Source organism: Tamandua tetradactyla, chromosome 5, assembly GCF_023851605.1.
Source record: "Tamandua tetradactyla isolate mTamTet1 chromosome 5, mTamTet1.pri, whole genome shotgun sequence".
NCBI classification, from domain to species: domain Eukaryota; kingdom Metazoa; phylum Chordata; class Mammalia; order Pilosa; family Myrmecophagidae; genus Tamandua; species Tamandua tetradactyla.
Genome location: NC_135331.1, coordinates 122,823,900 through 122,840,615, shown reverse-complemented (window position 1 = coordinate 122,840,615; position 16,716 = coordinate 122,823,900). Strand labels below are relative to the sequence as shown.

Sequence of the window (16,716 nt, the reverse complement as noted above, 5' to 3'; positions counted from 1 at the left end):
GTTAAATTTGTAGGAAATTTTTTATATTTAATTTTAAGCTGTATGTGATTGAAAACTGATAAAATTAGACTATCTTTCTATTGCTTATGGTGCTTTGTGTAATTATGAGAACAAATTATTGAAAATAAGACAAGGAGAAGTTTTTGGTTGCGGATTATGAAATTGAAAAACAAAACACCGTACTAGGAATAAAATAAGGAAACCTGTCTTGCTCGTTTTATTTCCCTGGATCATATCATATTTTTTCCTCTCTCAAGAAGTATGAGCCATTTCACTAATTTTATGTTTGAAACAATTTTAAGTCTTTTTTGTAGAGGGGTAAAAATTTCTATTGTTATAAAACAATAAACCCTAAAATGAAATGGAGCAAAGCAGCAATGATCTGAAATCTTCTCAGAATTTTTTGGTTGAATGGATTTAGCATAGTGGCAATTCTTCCACATAACTGGAGCTAAAATGGGGTCTCCACGGGGCTGGAACATGCCAAGCAGCTCATTCAGTGTCTGTTTTCTTGGAGGGGATGAATTGTATGACATTTGACAAATAATCTTATGATTTGAAAAGTCATCAAGGACACTGATGAATTATACATATTTGGATACTTTCTTCTTGAAATAGGGTTACGACTAGCTTGCATGAATATTACATCCCAATGATCCAATATGGATATATCATTTCATATATATGGCTTAGTACCAATGAAATACCTAACACAATTGTAACCATAGAAGATGCAATTTGTTGTTTACTTCTTTTTCATTTAATTGAATAACTCTATTTTGACATTATTCTCCCCCAAGAAATGAGTCATCTTTAAAAATTAAAGGAACAGGCCGCACTCCCCTGGCACCCCCTAACATCGCATCTGTGGCCAGCACCATGACGACACGGACTTCAGAGCATGCTTTTAACCACCTGTGGAAACTGTTACAACAGCTGCAATGCAGAAATGTCCAAACCCTGTGAACCGAAGTGTGGTTGAAATTGATGTACTGGGCAGATATATTGATCCCTCTGGAAAGTTGCACAGCCACAGGCACTTCAGCACAGAGTGAAGTCTGCCTTACTGTGTGAAATAGCTTATTGGTGCAGCAAGACCCAAAACATATGTGCAGGAACATCTGGTGGTTGATGCTGAAGAGAGAACAACTGAGCTAAAATTTACTCATATTTCATTTTAAAATATGGTCGGTAGATGAGAGACTCATATACAAACCACATTCTCATCAACCAGAAAAATCTGTTTTGACTCAGGAAGCCATTGTTACTGTGACAGGAGTTATCTGGAAGGACTAATGCTTCAAATGCTACTAGAGACCCAGAAGCAATGGAATGGGTCATACATAAATTAAATTCCGAGATTAAAGAACTGACGACTTCAGGAAGAAGAAGCCACAGGGGCACTTATGGCAGTGGCAGCATTTATAGAGAAATGATAATGAAAATTGGTGTACAAGATCGGATCCCTGGTCTTTACAAGCTGTCAATATATTTATTAATTTTTTAAAAAATAAAACTGTATTTTAGGTAGACCTTTTTGAAATAAGTTGGAGAAAAGGTCTGTGATTTTGATGCAAAGAGATGCAAGGCTTTAAATAAAAGAGACCATCTGAAATTTGTGTTATTTGAAAGGTGCATCTAATTTTTAGAGTTCCATCATTTATGTTAAAATTTTGCAATTTTTGAAGAAGTGATTTGGAATTGGTATTGATATATTGAATCTCCTTAAGGTAGAACCTTAAAGTTTTTCATGCACTGAAACTGTACTTGGCTTTGGACCAACCCCAGAACAGCACCACCTTTTTTACATATATACACGATTACCTTACTGCATTAAACTTCAGCAGCTTACATGAAGGAACTTACGTAAAATGAGAAATTGCAACGCTTGAAAGCATGTCAATCTGTCTTTTAAAAACTTGCCTTGTTCTAAATCACCATTAAAAATCATGGTGTTTAGCTTTGGTAATTAAGTGATATTTTTAGAGTGACAAGTATCACTTAAAATAATACATGACTCCCCAAAATATGATTTTTTTGTATTATTGTACTTATATATTTATGAAGGTACTGAGCGACTTCAAAGGCTTATTATTGCCTGCAAACACAATGCCAAGTATAAAAATTAAGACCTTTAAAGAAACATGGTGAATTGTTTTACTGGAACACTATTTAAACTTCAGAAAAGAGAAGAAGCTTTAAGGTTTTTCCCCAGTGAAATTTAAAAATAAGTACCTTACACCACACCTATTCCACTGATTCTAATAGTAGTTTTATCCTTCTGTTTAACTTACAACTTGCTTTTTCTCAATGATTTGGTTTCACTAAAATTGTGTGTCCTCCTCAATACCATTGTACTTGAATTATACCTAGAAAATAATTATTTTTATTTTGACCTCTTAAAATTGATGTAGCAAATGTTCCTTAGAATTTCAGTATTTTTCCAATGACAGGAAATTGAATTTATGAGTGTTTAGAATGTGCAAAAATTTACACTGAGAAAATAATGTAGTATTTGGATGCCACCAAATACCATTCCAGTGACTTGAGAAATGTAATGGCATTGTATTGGAGGAGGCCATTTTACTACAATTTGGAAAACATTTGCCTTCAATTTTGCATTTTAATGGTCAGAAATTTGATGTCCATAATCTCCTGTTACATCCCTCTCAGAAGTTACTTGAAAATCTTTTTAATTCTGAGCCTCCAATTTCACTTGCCTTACTTAAGACAAGTTAATAAAGCTTGCCTGAAATTTTTATGACTCCATTGATCTCTAGGTAGCCTTTGGTTTATTGTATATAATCTCATTTAATGATTTCATGTTCATATGTTCTGAAAAGGAATTAAAGTAAAATTGTCTGCTGAATGCTTATTAGTGTATCTGTTTATATTCTTTCCAATAATTTTTATTACTTAATGCTAATTGTGTGTACTTGAAACATTTTACTGTAGTGAAAAAAGTTGTTTCAATTTCAAGCTGCATAAATTACCTGCTTATTTTTTCATTATTGACTGTAAACATTGGAAAATAAAGATATCAAATAATTTAAAAGAAAAAGAAAAAAGTATTTGTCAAAATTTTACAACTTAGTAAAGGTATTGCCTTCCCTGGATTTGTATTTCTAAAAATGTTTATGATTAGCATGCTGTACCATGGGCTGGTCATGTTAACTGAAAAAATAAAGTCATTACCTGAATTTTGCAGCACTCTAAACTTAAACAGAACAGCTGTTAACATCTTTTAGCATTTCACATTTGTCTAGCTTATAAATTTCTACATGTCGAAATAATATTTCTGTGATTGTTAAAGCATGATATGTCGGTTTATTGACTATAATTAGTTTCTGAAGTAATTGTGACCACAAAACATCTTTTCTACAAGAAGATCTGTCAATCTTTTGAAATTATTCAAATTATGTCTTGATCTGAAGCATAAATCCCAGGTACTTAATGTTTTTAATAATACAGTTTCACTGCAGGGTATGGGGAATGGTAAGGAGGATAAAAGAATAAAAGAAAAAAAACTAATCACGAGGTGAATTTCACTGCACCTTTTGTTTATGGAAAATCCTTATTTGGGAGTCCAGCAGGCAGCTGAAACTGAGAAACAGTCTGGTAAATCTATTTTGTTTTATTTTGTAGAAGGTAATTATCAAGCACTAAATTACATCTTTAATATTTATTTGTGACATACTGAGTATTTTTGCTAAAAGGTGATTAGCTTTTACCTTTATTTTACAAAGCTTTATGTACAAATGATAAACATTGTCAGGTTTCCTCTAAAAGAGACCTGTTTATGTATATACATAAACTACAGAAATAGTATATCAAACTATGTAAAAATTAGTTTTTTTTCCTACTGAAAATATTATTTGGCATAAGCCTTCATAGGACATTTGTAAAAGCACATTGAATCCAGTAAGTTTCTGGTTATACCGTGTAATCAGAGATGGTTTTTGAAACTGAACTAATGTTTCTACTCATCAACATTGCTAAATTTTTGAAATTTGGTAAAAAGTTGTCTGGTATAATTTCTGTAAATTGTACTTTTTCTTCTCAGAAAAGTGTAATACACTAATGATAAAAGATTTCTAAACCAAAAAAGAAAAAAAAAAAGTTAAGGGAACATAGACTTTAAAAACAGATTAAAGAATGGAGCCTCTGTATAAACTGAGAACAGGTATATCTTCATTTCTGGGTCTTTAATGCCAAGCAGAGTTCCTAACCTAGAATAAGGTTCCAAGAACTATTGTTGAATTTTTATGAAACAACAACCACAACTCAGGTTTAAAAGAAACAGAAAAATTGGCAGCTATTCAGACATAGAGAGTCAGACAGGCAGAAGTCAAAGCTCAGTTTGGCAATCTCAGAATTGTATAACCTTGGTGATTTTCCTGAAAGTCTGTGCTAGATTACAGTTTTAATTTAAAATTTTGAGGACCTCAGTGGATCTTGAATTCTTTTTGCCTAGCCTATTGGGATTTCACTGGTGAAATCTCTTCCTTTATCATTGCCCAGTTCGATGTGATACAATAAATATATTGAAACAACTGGTCAATATCTGATATGTTTATTCAGAATGATAAAATTTATATATAGGTAAATGATATAAAAGAAGAAAACTATCTAAGGAGACCAAGTAGAACATAACAGTTAAAATTATAATGCCTTATTTTATATAATATACATAATAAAGGTAATTGTTCCTGCATAAATCATTTTCTTTTAAAAGCAAGGCTTAATAGGAAAAGCTCATGTTTGTCACCACTGCAGCGAGGGGGAAGCTTTGCCCCAAGACATTTAGGGAACTTTTTTGAAATGTCAATAAAGATGTGAAATTGATATTCTGTTTTAGATGACAGGACTGCAAGTTGAATAATTAGTGCCAAGCAATTTCTTGTAACAGAAACCTTTATTAACAGGCTTATGCACGTATTCAAAGTTGTCTTCAAATCCAAAATATTTCTTTTATCAGCAATAATATTGTTTAGGAGATATTACTCTTCCTCAAAGACACTCTGCAAGCACAAAGGCTGTTTCCTTTTCTCCTTTTTAACTCATGAATGATTTTTATTTTTCTTTTAACTAATGGCCAACTCTACAATATGTATTCTGTTTAAGAATAATTTCTTTTTTTTTTATTTAAGAAAACGAACAATACACTTAGAACCACCAAAAATAGATATCTTAGTTAACTTAACCATAGGCATATTTAAATAAAATATCCATATACTCATTGTAAAGCCTATGTTTGCAAGTGAAAGTGAGCAGAAAACACACATCAATAGAAATAAACATATATGACATTATATGCAGCTGTTTGTTGCTGTAGAGGAAACTTTTTAATCTTGGATCGCTAGTAAAAGGTTTTGGTGAGGAGTTATTTTTTGGTTGAGCTAAGCCCTGAGAAAGGGCACGTGCTATATTTTTTAAAGAAAAAAAGCACAAACCAAGAAAAGAGGATATAGACTCTGTCTAAATTAGGGATCGAAGGGAAAATAAAAAATAGGTCCATATGATTATATATTTATATTTATGTTATATTTGATATATAATAATAAGCAATAGTAAACTATAGCTGGAAAGGTGTACAAGGGAAATAGTGTTCTGAATTTTCAGTAAATGGTCTCAGTTAACATAGAAAACACAACAGCAGAAGGCAGCAAGTCATATAATTTAATAAGAACTAAAAGCTTTAGAAATGTAAGATTAAAACATATTTCTAGGTGCTATTTATATAAGAAATATACCATTTATTTAATAAGGATTTTATAAAAGCAAAGTAAATTAGCAGCAACCTTGAAAGCATATATAGCTAATAATCTTTGAGTATTCAATACGTGTCAGACACTATTTCAAACAGTTTTCAGGTAATCATTTCATTTGCTACAACAAAATTAGTTAGGTCTAATAGTAATATGATTTTTCAGAAGAGGATGCTGAGGCATAAAAAGTGAAGGTCACATGGTACATCCATTAGTGTTCTGGAATTTGAACTAGCATGTCTGTTTTAAGATTCTGCATTTTCAACCCCTCACTGTCTTCATGCCTTATGCATATGGAATCACTTTATAAAACACCACTAGGAATGAAATTCTACTCATTTTTGACCTAACCAAAATCAGAGACAGTTTGCCTATGATGGTTTAACGAAAAAAAATTGTATCTTAAACTCTCATTACTGTCATTTTCCAAGCCTTGTTCTTTCTCCTTTTCCTCCTTTCTTCCCTACAGCTCAGAAATTCCAGTATAACCCATTATCATTCCCAATATCTAGATGCATCTCTTGTCTGTAAGTATTCTAGGAATGAGTGATACTCATCAATTGTCAGTTACTAATGCAATGCTTAGTTTTCAGAGTCTGTATCAGATATCACCTGGTCCTGGAAGTCTGTATTCTGGTTTGCTTAGTAGAAGGATGTCTGCAAGTTATCTTACTCAGGATCACATCCTATGCAGCTGGAATAGACAGAGGAGACTGGATTGGAGCTTCCTTGGAAGTTACCTACAGGAGGCAGTTGTCCACTGACCCAGCACTGACCTCAGATGCTAAAGGCACATTTAGCAGCTGGCAAAGACTGCTTTCCATAGTCGTGTTCATATCTGGCCTTCTGGGGTACTCCTGTCTCTGAGCACGTCTCAGGAGAGTATCCCACGATATGTTAAAGAGAAAATTTGATTCTTTATCACTTTCCTCACTAATATTAAGATTATATAGCATTACCATTTTAGATTTTTATCTTTGAAATAAAGATAAATTCTGTTGTACACATTTTTGTGTGGATACTACTATAATAAATTAGTGAATGTTTCTTTTTAAGTCAGTTCAGTTTATTTTTGTCTTCAGGAAACAAAGATATGAGCACACTCCAGTTTGAATAAAATATTCAAACTCTCCACAAATTAAAACTCTGCAGACCTGTTTCTTATTATGAAATACTTTGTCTTAAAATAGATTTATTAAATTTAGGTCAGGGTACCTTCTTCATAAATTTTAAATGCAATCTCCCAGATTCAGAATGTGCTTTCAGTGATTGTTCTTTTTATAAAGAAATATTTAAAACACATGGCATGAATCTTATTTTAATTTGAGAAAATAACTCAGTTTCTAATATTATTAAAAATTCTCATAAAATCACCCAACACTATGTCCTCTGTGAGTTCAATTAATTTACTGTTTACCATGTCTAAATGACTGTTAGTGAGTATGTAAAACAAAATTAGTATGTAAAACAAAATTAACACATATTCTGAGCCACTTGGCTGCACACATCAGACTTGGCTTGTGCACTACCGTTTACCACCATATTTTGATTAATATGCTACAGATACTTTTTCAATTCATGCAATGCTTCTGTTGCAAATTAATGTAAGTGCATTTTAAATTGGAAAATTAGAATTTGCGTAAGAAGCACTTTAGAGGATATTTAAGTGTGAGATTGTTTAAAAATAAATCACTGAAAGAGAAAGTTCCTCTCTTTCATTTTACAAAAAAAAAAATAATTGAAGAGTTTGTATTGCCTTCTTCATTTTAGAAGTTGTTATTAAAAAGACTGCAGAATTATGCTAGCAGTGTGGACTTACTCTGTCATTCAGGAGTATACAGTAACAGCCATATGCCAGGCATGTGCCAGTTTCTGGCATAGAAGGGGAAAAGTAAAAAAAACCCTGACCTCAAGTTGCTTAGAGTTTCCTGCAAAAAGAAAAAAGACAAAATAAGACAAGACAAAAACAAAGGAGCAAGAAGAAAATTATAATAATGTGTGAGGTTGGAGGGAGGACAAAGAAATATTTCTTATGTTGTACTTATGAGAATCAATTTCTGTATTTACAGGGTAGAATGATACTCAATTTTTCCCATGTAATTAATTTAAAATATTTTCTGAGAGTAAGAAATTAAGACATAAGAACATTCTTGCCTTTAAAACAAAATATCCCTTAATCCATGTAAAATTAGTCCTAAAACTCTAGCCAAATGCAGCATAATGACAGAGATGACCCTATGTGGATTTTAAAGTATATTTTCCCATCCTCAAGAATAATTTACATTGTGATGCAGTCAATCTTTCACAAACCTTTAATGTAACAGTTTTCTGAAAATATTTACCTTCACTTCTCCCTTTTTCCAATGTTTGGAAATATTTGAAATTCAAAACAAGCACTTTTATGACAAAATTAAAAGGGTTTAGGGTGGTGCGACGGTGGCTCAGTGCAGAATTCTTGCCTGCCATGCCGGAGAGCCGGTTCAATTCCCAGTGCCTGCGCTTGCAAAAAAAAAAGGGGGGGGGGGGGCGTTAATAAGTAAATGATCATATAAACATATGTATCCAGCATTACATATCTAAACTAGATAAAGTCTATGAGACGATAAATTTTTCCTCTTTTATGTTTAAGAATTCAAGACATTGGAGATGTGTGTTTCGTATTCATCTTAGTATATCACACAAGTTTTATCTTCGATGTGAAAGTAATGGTCCTGTTTTAGTATTTTATTGTGAAGAGATTGTTATTAAATCATTTTGCTGTCATATTATTTTTCCTTGTTTCCTACCAAGTCTCTTTTTTTGGAGACATAGTTGCTTCCCATTGCCTTTGTATCTCTCTATTGTACTTCTACTTCCCTGCTCATTCAATGTTTAGGTAATAAAAATTCCTACGTTATATTTCTTTGCTGCATATAGTACTATATTTCTCCACATGCAAAATTTGGTCGCTTCTTAAGAAAAAAAAAGGAAATTTTTTTCTAAGAATTTGCCTTTTACTTGTTGGGTAGTTTGGTTTGGTGAGTGGCAGGAAATAAATTTTCTATAATTCGGGAGTGGGAAGTCCTCTTCAAAGGTCCCAGGGAAGGAGAAATTGTATCCTTTCATTCAAGAAAAAGCAAACAGAAAATAAGACTAGTGCAGAAAGGGACTAACAGTAAAAGTTTGAAAGGTAACAAGGAATGAGAATGTGGAGTCTGTGGTTTTTACTCTAAGTTGATAAAATATTGGAAGTGAGCAGCAAATGAGAATATGTGTATACATACATGTTATTTTGCTTTGTTTGTGAAATCACTCTAACTGCTGCATTGCACATAGACTTAAAGGGGAATGAGAATGAAAACAGAAACCAGTAAGAAGGTATTGTAAAACTGTGGAAGATGATGATAAGTACTGCCTAAACTTTATGAAACCATGAATAAATATTATGTATGAATGGCGATTGGTAAACCAAATTTCAAAACACTGAAGTGAAAAACAGTCCCTAATTTAACGTGTAGTTTTCAGCCAATGATAAGACAGAACACAAGAAACTAAATTTCCTAAATGGCTGCCTTGTCCCAGGCATCATCATATCCATTAATTATATCAATCTATTCATGAAGAAGGATTAATTGCCATTCTTTTAAAGGAGAATGAACCTGATGCTGAGGTTAGAAAAATGACCTTGGATAAAAATGCTTGTAAATTGCTGAGATTTGTTTCAGAGTATAATCTGATAGCAAACTCTTTTCATTGTCCACAGTGTTAAATATGTGACTGCAAATCTTCACCCCAAGAATGGCACATAGAGCTAAAACAAAATACAACAAAGAAGAAAGATGGGCTTAGATGAATTCATAGGATGATTGCTTTAGAATAGATTCTCAATGGACTTATTAATAATACTTGTATGGGTTCATACAAGTCAGGCAATGGTTGGGAACAATGCGGTGAATAAGACGTGGTTTGATTCTCTGTGTTGCTTCTTAACGTGTTAATAAAAGATGAAGCCACACTTTTGTAGAACTGCTTTAGTTTTTGGAGGTCCCAGTGAAGAAGCCCAGTCATGCTTGAGCCAATTACTCAGGCAGACACTATGTGCCTAAATAGTTTTCCTGGCAGAGGGAGTTCTTTCTTTTGTGATAAGAAGACAGACCCTTCCTCTCCATATCAATTTGGTGATTGAAAAAATAATTTCATAAAGTTACTGTTGACAGTTGATATGTGATTACAGATTGTTGTTTAAAAAGTATTAGCAAATGGATTTATTGGAAAATATGCAGTATTAAAATTCTTGAAAATTCAATTTTCAGTTTTATTGGTTTTTAATTATTACACAAAAATCTAGAAAAGTATTTAAATTTTTTTCTTGAATTTTTTTCTCTGTTCGTCCATTTTAATTGTTTGAACACAAACTAAATTTTAATTTTTTCTTAGGTTTTTCAGCAAAATTACCCTTTGCAACAATTTTAGAATGCCTCTTAAATATCAAAAATTGTGAATTGTGGAGCTCTTTTATTTTATATGGTATATTGAGAATTATATCTAGCAACTTCATATTCCCCGAAGAAAGTTTTTTTTTGGCCTAGTATTATAAGTAGTTTAATAGATAGATTTGTATAATTAAATAACCTTAAATATATCTTTCTTTTAAAGAATAGAATGCATGTTTTATAATAAAATAACATTCTTAACAGAGAACTTTGATAAATAGTAAAAAAACAGAAATAAGTTATTTAAGGTCATTAAAGCCATAGTTTTGAAGGAGGTTTTCGAGCTACCATGACTTTTCATATCTAATATTATAATTTTCATTTTAACCTGTAACCATTTATAAAATTAAATTAACAATTATCCCATGATATACAATCATTTCGGCATTTTGTTTTAAAAGATCCAAAAGAAAAATACTACTAAAATTTCTATTATATTTAAGTCAAAACAGATAATACAATATAGCATATGTTCTTAAACATATAATTGCCACCACTATGTAAAAATCATGAAGCCAGAATTTTGACATTGTATCTTTTCCCCATCCTTGCACACCTTGAACTAAATATGAATTATTGAATTTTCTGATAGCAACTGTAACACATTTGTTTTATACTAAATTAAGTATAAAAATAAAATATCTAAAAGGTATGTGTTTGTGTATTTGTATCGCCGCCACCCAGATATTTCGCGTATTTTCCTATGAGAAATAATTGACACCAAGTAGTTTATGAAAACCATATTATAAATAAATACTATAAATAATATAACAAATCCTCTATAGAAAATATTTAACTGTTTCATAAAATTAAATTTTATAGATGACTTTTGTATCTCTCTTTTGAGCACATTTCTTTTTTATTTTACATTAATAAATTTAGATAACTAGACAAATTACTGATATTGTTTTAAATGAAATTAATTAATTAAAAGGAACAAATATTTTTAAGTTTTTTTAAAATTGCTCAAAAAACACTTCATAAAAGATCTATTTGTATTTCAGAAGTGGAGAAGATGGTTCATTTCATGGACTTTGGCCAATATTAGATATTAAATTTGTAAGGTTTTAAAATTTTTATACATAGTTATACTTTTAAAATTAACTTATGCTTTTAGTAATTAACTTATATGCCTTATGCATTAATTGGACATTAATTAGAGCTGATTTTGCTGTCCATGCCCTTTTCCCAATTTTCTATGAAAATAGGCATCTTCTTTTTCTTAAAGATTTTTAAGAACTCTTTATACATAAATCATATTAACTCACCATTTATGGTTCCAATATTTTTCTCAGAATCATTATATGCCTTTTAATGTTACATGGTGTTTCTCTACACTGAAATTTTAAACTTTCGCGATACCGTTATTCACGGTTTCATTGTATGTTTTCTTTTACACCTTTTATAGTTAGTAACCATTTTCCTTTGAATATCATATATAAAAAATGGATGCATCTTTTCTTCCCACATCACATTATTGTATTCTTAACTTTTATTTCATATTTAAGTCCTCTGAACATTTAAACTTCTATTGTCCTATTTTCACGATAAAATTATTAATCATTTTAAATTAATTACCAATTAATAATTATTTTTAGTTATCAAGTTACACTATATTACATGTTCCTCCATTTTCCATTTGTCTTTTTTTTCTTTTTTTAAACATGGGCAGGCACCAGAAATTGAAAGGCGAGCTTTCTTGCCTGCTGAGCCACAGTGACCCGCCCCTTTTTGAATTTTAAGTGCTGTCTTTTTAATGTTTCTAAAGTATTTTTAAATTTTCAGATACTTCTATTGCATTTTTTTCTGTTTCAACAAAAGTGGTTCCTAGGTAATTATGTTGGAAGGTGATTAGAAGAGGGTAAGGTATATTTTATAAATTCTTGAGAATAACCACCTCTTCTTTTTCTATCTGGTATGTTAAATTATCATAGAATAAATTGAATCACAATTTTCTATTAAACAGTGTAATTGCAAAATTATGGGAATCGTATTGAATGGCACACACGAAAAGTAAGCCTTGAGGAGATTGAGAAGTGTGCACTGATCTTTTTCCCTGGTTGGGTGGTTTTCCCAAGTTTACAACTGGTAAATCTCTGAAAGAATTCTGCCACTATACTTCATATTCACACAGCTATCACCATGCATAATCTGATATATGAAAAAGTTACATGACTTCTCACTAGAACTATCACATAAAATATCTTTGTCAGAGAAGAAAATTTCAGAAGCAATAGGAAATATTGAAACCAAAGTGTCCAATAGTCTTCTAAATTAATTCTTTACTTCAAAATTATAAACAGTGAATTTCTCTTATTTTATCTGCCTTCACATTTGGTGAGTTGGGGAGAATAAACAATTACAGTTGAACTGATGCTTCATTAAGCCATATCTTCCAAAAAAAATCTGATAAAATTGCTTTAAACCAATTAAATCCGCAGAGCTAGTGGTCTGAGGAATTAGTAAGAATGAAACTTATCTCCCTTGCCATTGTAGCCACCTGGAAGAAAAATAAGGGCAATATAGAAAGAAAGCTTTAACATTTTTGGCAAATATTGTCAACAACAATTAAAGGTCGGTAATGATGTTAAATGACTCAGGGCCATATTTCTCCATATATTTCTAATTCCATATATATCAAACATATCAAACTTCATGCATCTCATAATTTCAAAATGACTGTAGAGAATCTTTGTCAAGAGACAAATATGATTACAAATAAGTGTCATATTTAGCCCTGGAGGAATTATAAATAAAATGTAAATAAAATAAAATGTACAAATAAAATTATGTGAAATACCCAATAAGTTTTGAGTCTCAGGAAAAATCTTAAATCAGAACAACCAAAGGGATTTTTCTTTTCAAAGTGCCAACTACTCCTTCAAGTAATGCAATTTGCAAGCCATCCATCTAAGAAACAACTCACAGTTAGCACTGGGACGGACTATGTGGAGTTACTTAAACTTCAGATATCTTGTTCCACATTTTGTACCCTCTTTTTTTTGGTGCGAAAGATTTAAGTTTGGGCAAAAAGGATATGAGTGTTTTGTCCAACTTCCAGATGATATCTTTAAAAGGAAATAAAGCATAATTTATCTAAATAATTCTCTAATGTTAAACTTTCAGATTTCTTTGAGCACTTATATTACTTTAAATATAATATTTATCTACCATACAATATTTACTTTATTTACATCACTTATATAGCAATGCATTTTATATGTATCATCTTTGCCAAGACACAAAATTCTTGAGAAGTAATCATTGCTTTTCATTTTACTGATGAGGAAATTGAGATTCTGAGACTTCAGATGGTTTACTTAAGCTCATACTCTAAGTTAAATGTTTATCTTTTGTGAGTTTACACCAAATCCAAACTATTTCATAACATTCATATCAAATAATTCCTTTGTATAGCCATTTTTTTCTCTTTGCTTGATTCCTTAGATTATTTTCTTGATGTCCCAGTATGCATTTGCCCAATTTCTGTTAAAGGCCCACAGTTTTCATCTGGAGATCAAAATCTCACTCACTCTTATGGTTTGGGTGGGACATCACCCTTGCGATGAGGCAAGACACATATGATCTAGTTTTAAACCAATCGGTCAATTTAATAACTTTGGTCATGATAATTCAGATTTGGGTATCTAACTCAGGCCATAGCAAGGAGGCTTACTCAGAGCTAAATTCTGTTATATTTGGAGGTACTTTGTATTTGAAGCTGATAGGATATGAAGCTGGAAGTGCTACCATCCATCTTTTTGTGACCATGTGCAAACTCAAAACGAAGCTAATACTTGGAGAAGAGCACAACTAAGACACAAGACAGAAATGAACCTGACTGCGATGATGTTGCTTGAGCTCAGAATTCAATTATATTCAAATGTTCTTATATCTGCCTAAAATTCTTATGTTTTAATAGGCTAGTCACATCTCTTCCAGAATTGCAACTATTATTTCTAAATTCTGAGGTACAGAAATATTTGTGTATAACCTAGTCATTCCCTGAAACTTTAGGTATTTATGTGACACCTGAGACTCAGAGTTAGAGCACTGAAGCTATGAAAGTCAGCTTTACCCCATACTGCACCTGTTAAAAAAGTGGAAAAGATGATCAGATTTCGACTAGAGATATGAATGATATAGATATAGATAGGACTAAGGTAAATCAGAATACAAGGTAAAGGATGACATGGTCCATATTTTATTTTATTTCTTTATTTTTATTGAGAAATAATCGCACACATATAGTCCATCCATAGTATACATTCAGTGGCTCACAATATCATTACATAGTTGTGTATTTATCTCAGTGACCACTTTTAGAACATTTGTATCACTCCAGAAAAAAAAAGAAAAAGGAAAAAAAAAACTTATACTTCTCATACCTCTTACTCCTCCCTCTCATTGACTACCCCTTGTCCCTCCCATTATTCATTTATTTTTCCTTATATAGTCCATATTTTAAAACTTCCACTTCTTTGTGAGAACTAAGTGAGAAATGTTTCTTTGGTGCAAAATTTATATTTTGGGCAGCACATTATCTAATTCAACATGTATGGTTAGTTTATTTAAACGCCATAAGTACATGGAATCTTGAATAGGGCATGAGATCTTGTTGGTTTATCCAGGTTAGTGTGATGCTCTGATACATCCCAGAGTAATTTGGGAAGACAATTAAAAAGTATTTGCAAAGTTTCCTTGGGGGTCTTGGGAGAAAGTAAGAAATATATGACTTTCCCATCTGGGGAATTCCTGATATTCTTGCAAGCAGTGGGAATAAACAATTCAATAAGCTGAGATCTCTATCTTGGGATTTGCCCCTATGAAACGTATTCCTGCAAAGGAGAAGCTGAGCCTATTTGTAATTATGCCTCAGAGTCATCACCAGAGAACCTCTTTTGCTGCCCCTATGTGGCCTCTTTCTTTCTAAGCTAACTCAGCAGGTGAACTCACTGCCCTCCCCCTTATGTGGGACATGACTCCCAGGGGTGTACATCTCCCTGGCAATGTGGGAGAGGACTCCCAGGTTGACCCAACACCCAGAATCATGGAACTGAGAAAGCCTTCTTGACCAAAAGGGGGAAGAGAGAAAGTGAGACAAAACAAAGTTTCAATGGTTGAGAGATTTCAGAGTCCAGAGGTTATCCTGGGGGTTATTCTTATGCATGACAGATATCCCTTTTTAGTTTATGGTGTATTGGAGTGACTAGAGGGAAGTACCTGAAACTGTTGAGCTGTGTTCCTATGATTGCATAACTATATAGATTGTAATGTGATAGAGTGACTGTGAAAATCTTGTGCCTGGTGCTCCTTTTATCTAGGATATGGAGAGATGAGTGAAAAAATAAGGATAAAAATAAATAAATAATAGAGTTGGACAAAGGGTAAAAAGCTGCATAGATTAAAATAGTAGTGGTCAATGAGGGGGAGGGGCAAGGGGTATGTGATATATGAGTGTTTCTTTTTTTTCTGGAGAGATGGAAATGTTCTAAAACTGACCATGGTGATGAATGCACAACTATGTGATGATATTGTGAGGTATTGATTGTATACTATGGATTGAGTGTGTGTGTGTGTGTGAAGATTTCGCAATAAAAATATTTAAAAAAAACACTTTGAGCTCTTTGTCTAGCCATTCAATACACTAAGTACTTCACCTGATACAATAATTTAGAATGTTTAAAACAACCCTGTGAAGCAGATGTTATCACCATTTAAGAGGCCTGATAATGTAACTTGTAATATGTCAGAATCCAGGTAAATGGTGGAGTCATAATTGAAATCTAGGCATCCAGGATCTAGAGGAAAGGAGGACTCTCTCTTCGTTATTTGAGCAAGTGTGATTTGTGTTTGTGGCCTTGACGCCACAAATGTCCTTAGATATAGTCAAGGATTATCACTACCTTCTTGAACAATATATTTACTAATTTGGGAAACTCTATTCTAATTCATGCTACTTTTAAAGGTCAATAAAACCAAAAACAGCACTTTTGTCTAGTCTTTTATATTCAGTTCATCTTTTTAAAAACATGTTAATTTTTCATGATAAAAGTACACTGAAGATTGGGAAAAACTGGAAGTTAATATAGAAGGAGTTATATTCTTCATTGTAAGTTTTGTGGAAAATCATTTCTTGGCTATTATGTGTCTGTTATAAATGATGACTCTTTTCTGAAGTCTGCCCTTCACAAAATAAGCATATAAACTAGCCCTTAATAATATGGCTAGCTGCCCGCAGGACCTGTTTGGACATAAAATATGAATTGAAAATTGTTGACAGTGATATTCTACTTCAAAAATACATTGTGATTTCTTTTATCTTTTTCCATCTTCACACTTTTTTTAATCAAGTTGTAGTTTATAATTAAAGGAATTGTAAAGTAAATATTTTAGATTGACAAAAAGGTTATTTTTGGTAGAGAGAAGCATAATGTACTGAAACTATTTTCAAAGTAACTTGCAAGGTGTGAAAT

General features: G+C 32.0%; 1 pseudogene; it reads left to right on the top strand.

Annotated features, from left to right (window-relative positions):
- Nucleotides 1-879: 879 nt before the first annotated feature.
- LOC143682720 (PRELI domain containing protein 3B pseudogene) lies at nucleotides 880-1,436 on the top strand (annotated as a pseudogene).
- The last annotated feature ends 15,280 nt before the right edge of the window (nucleotides 1,437-16,716 follow it).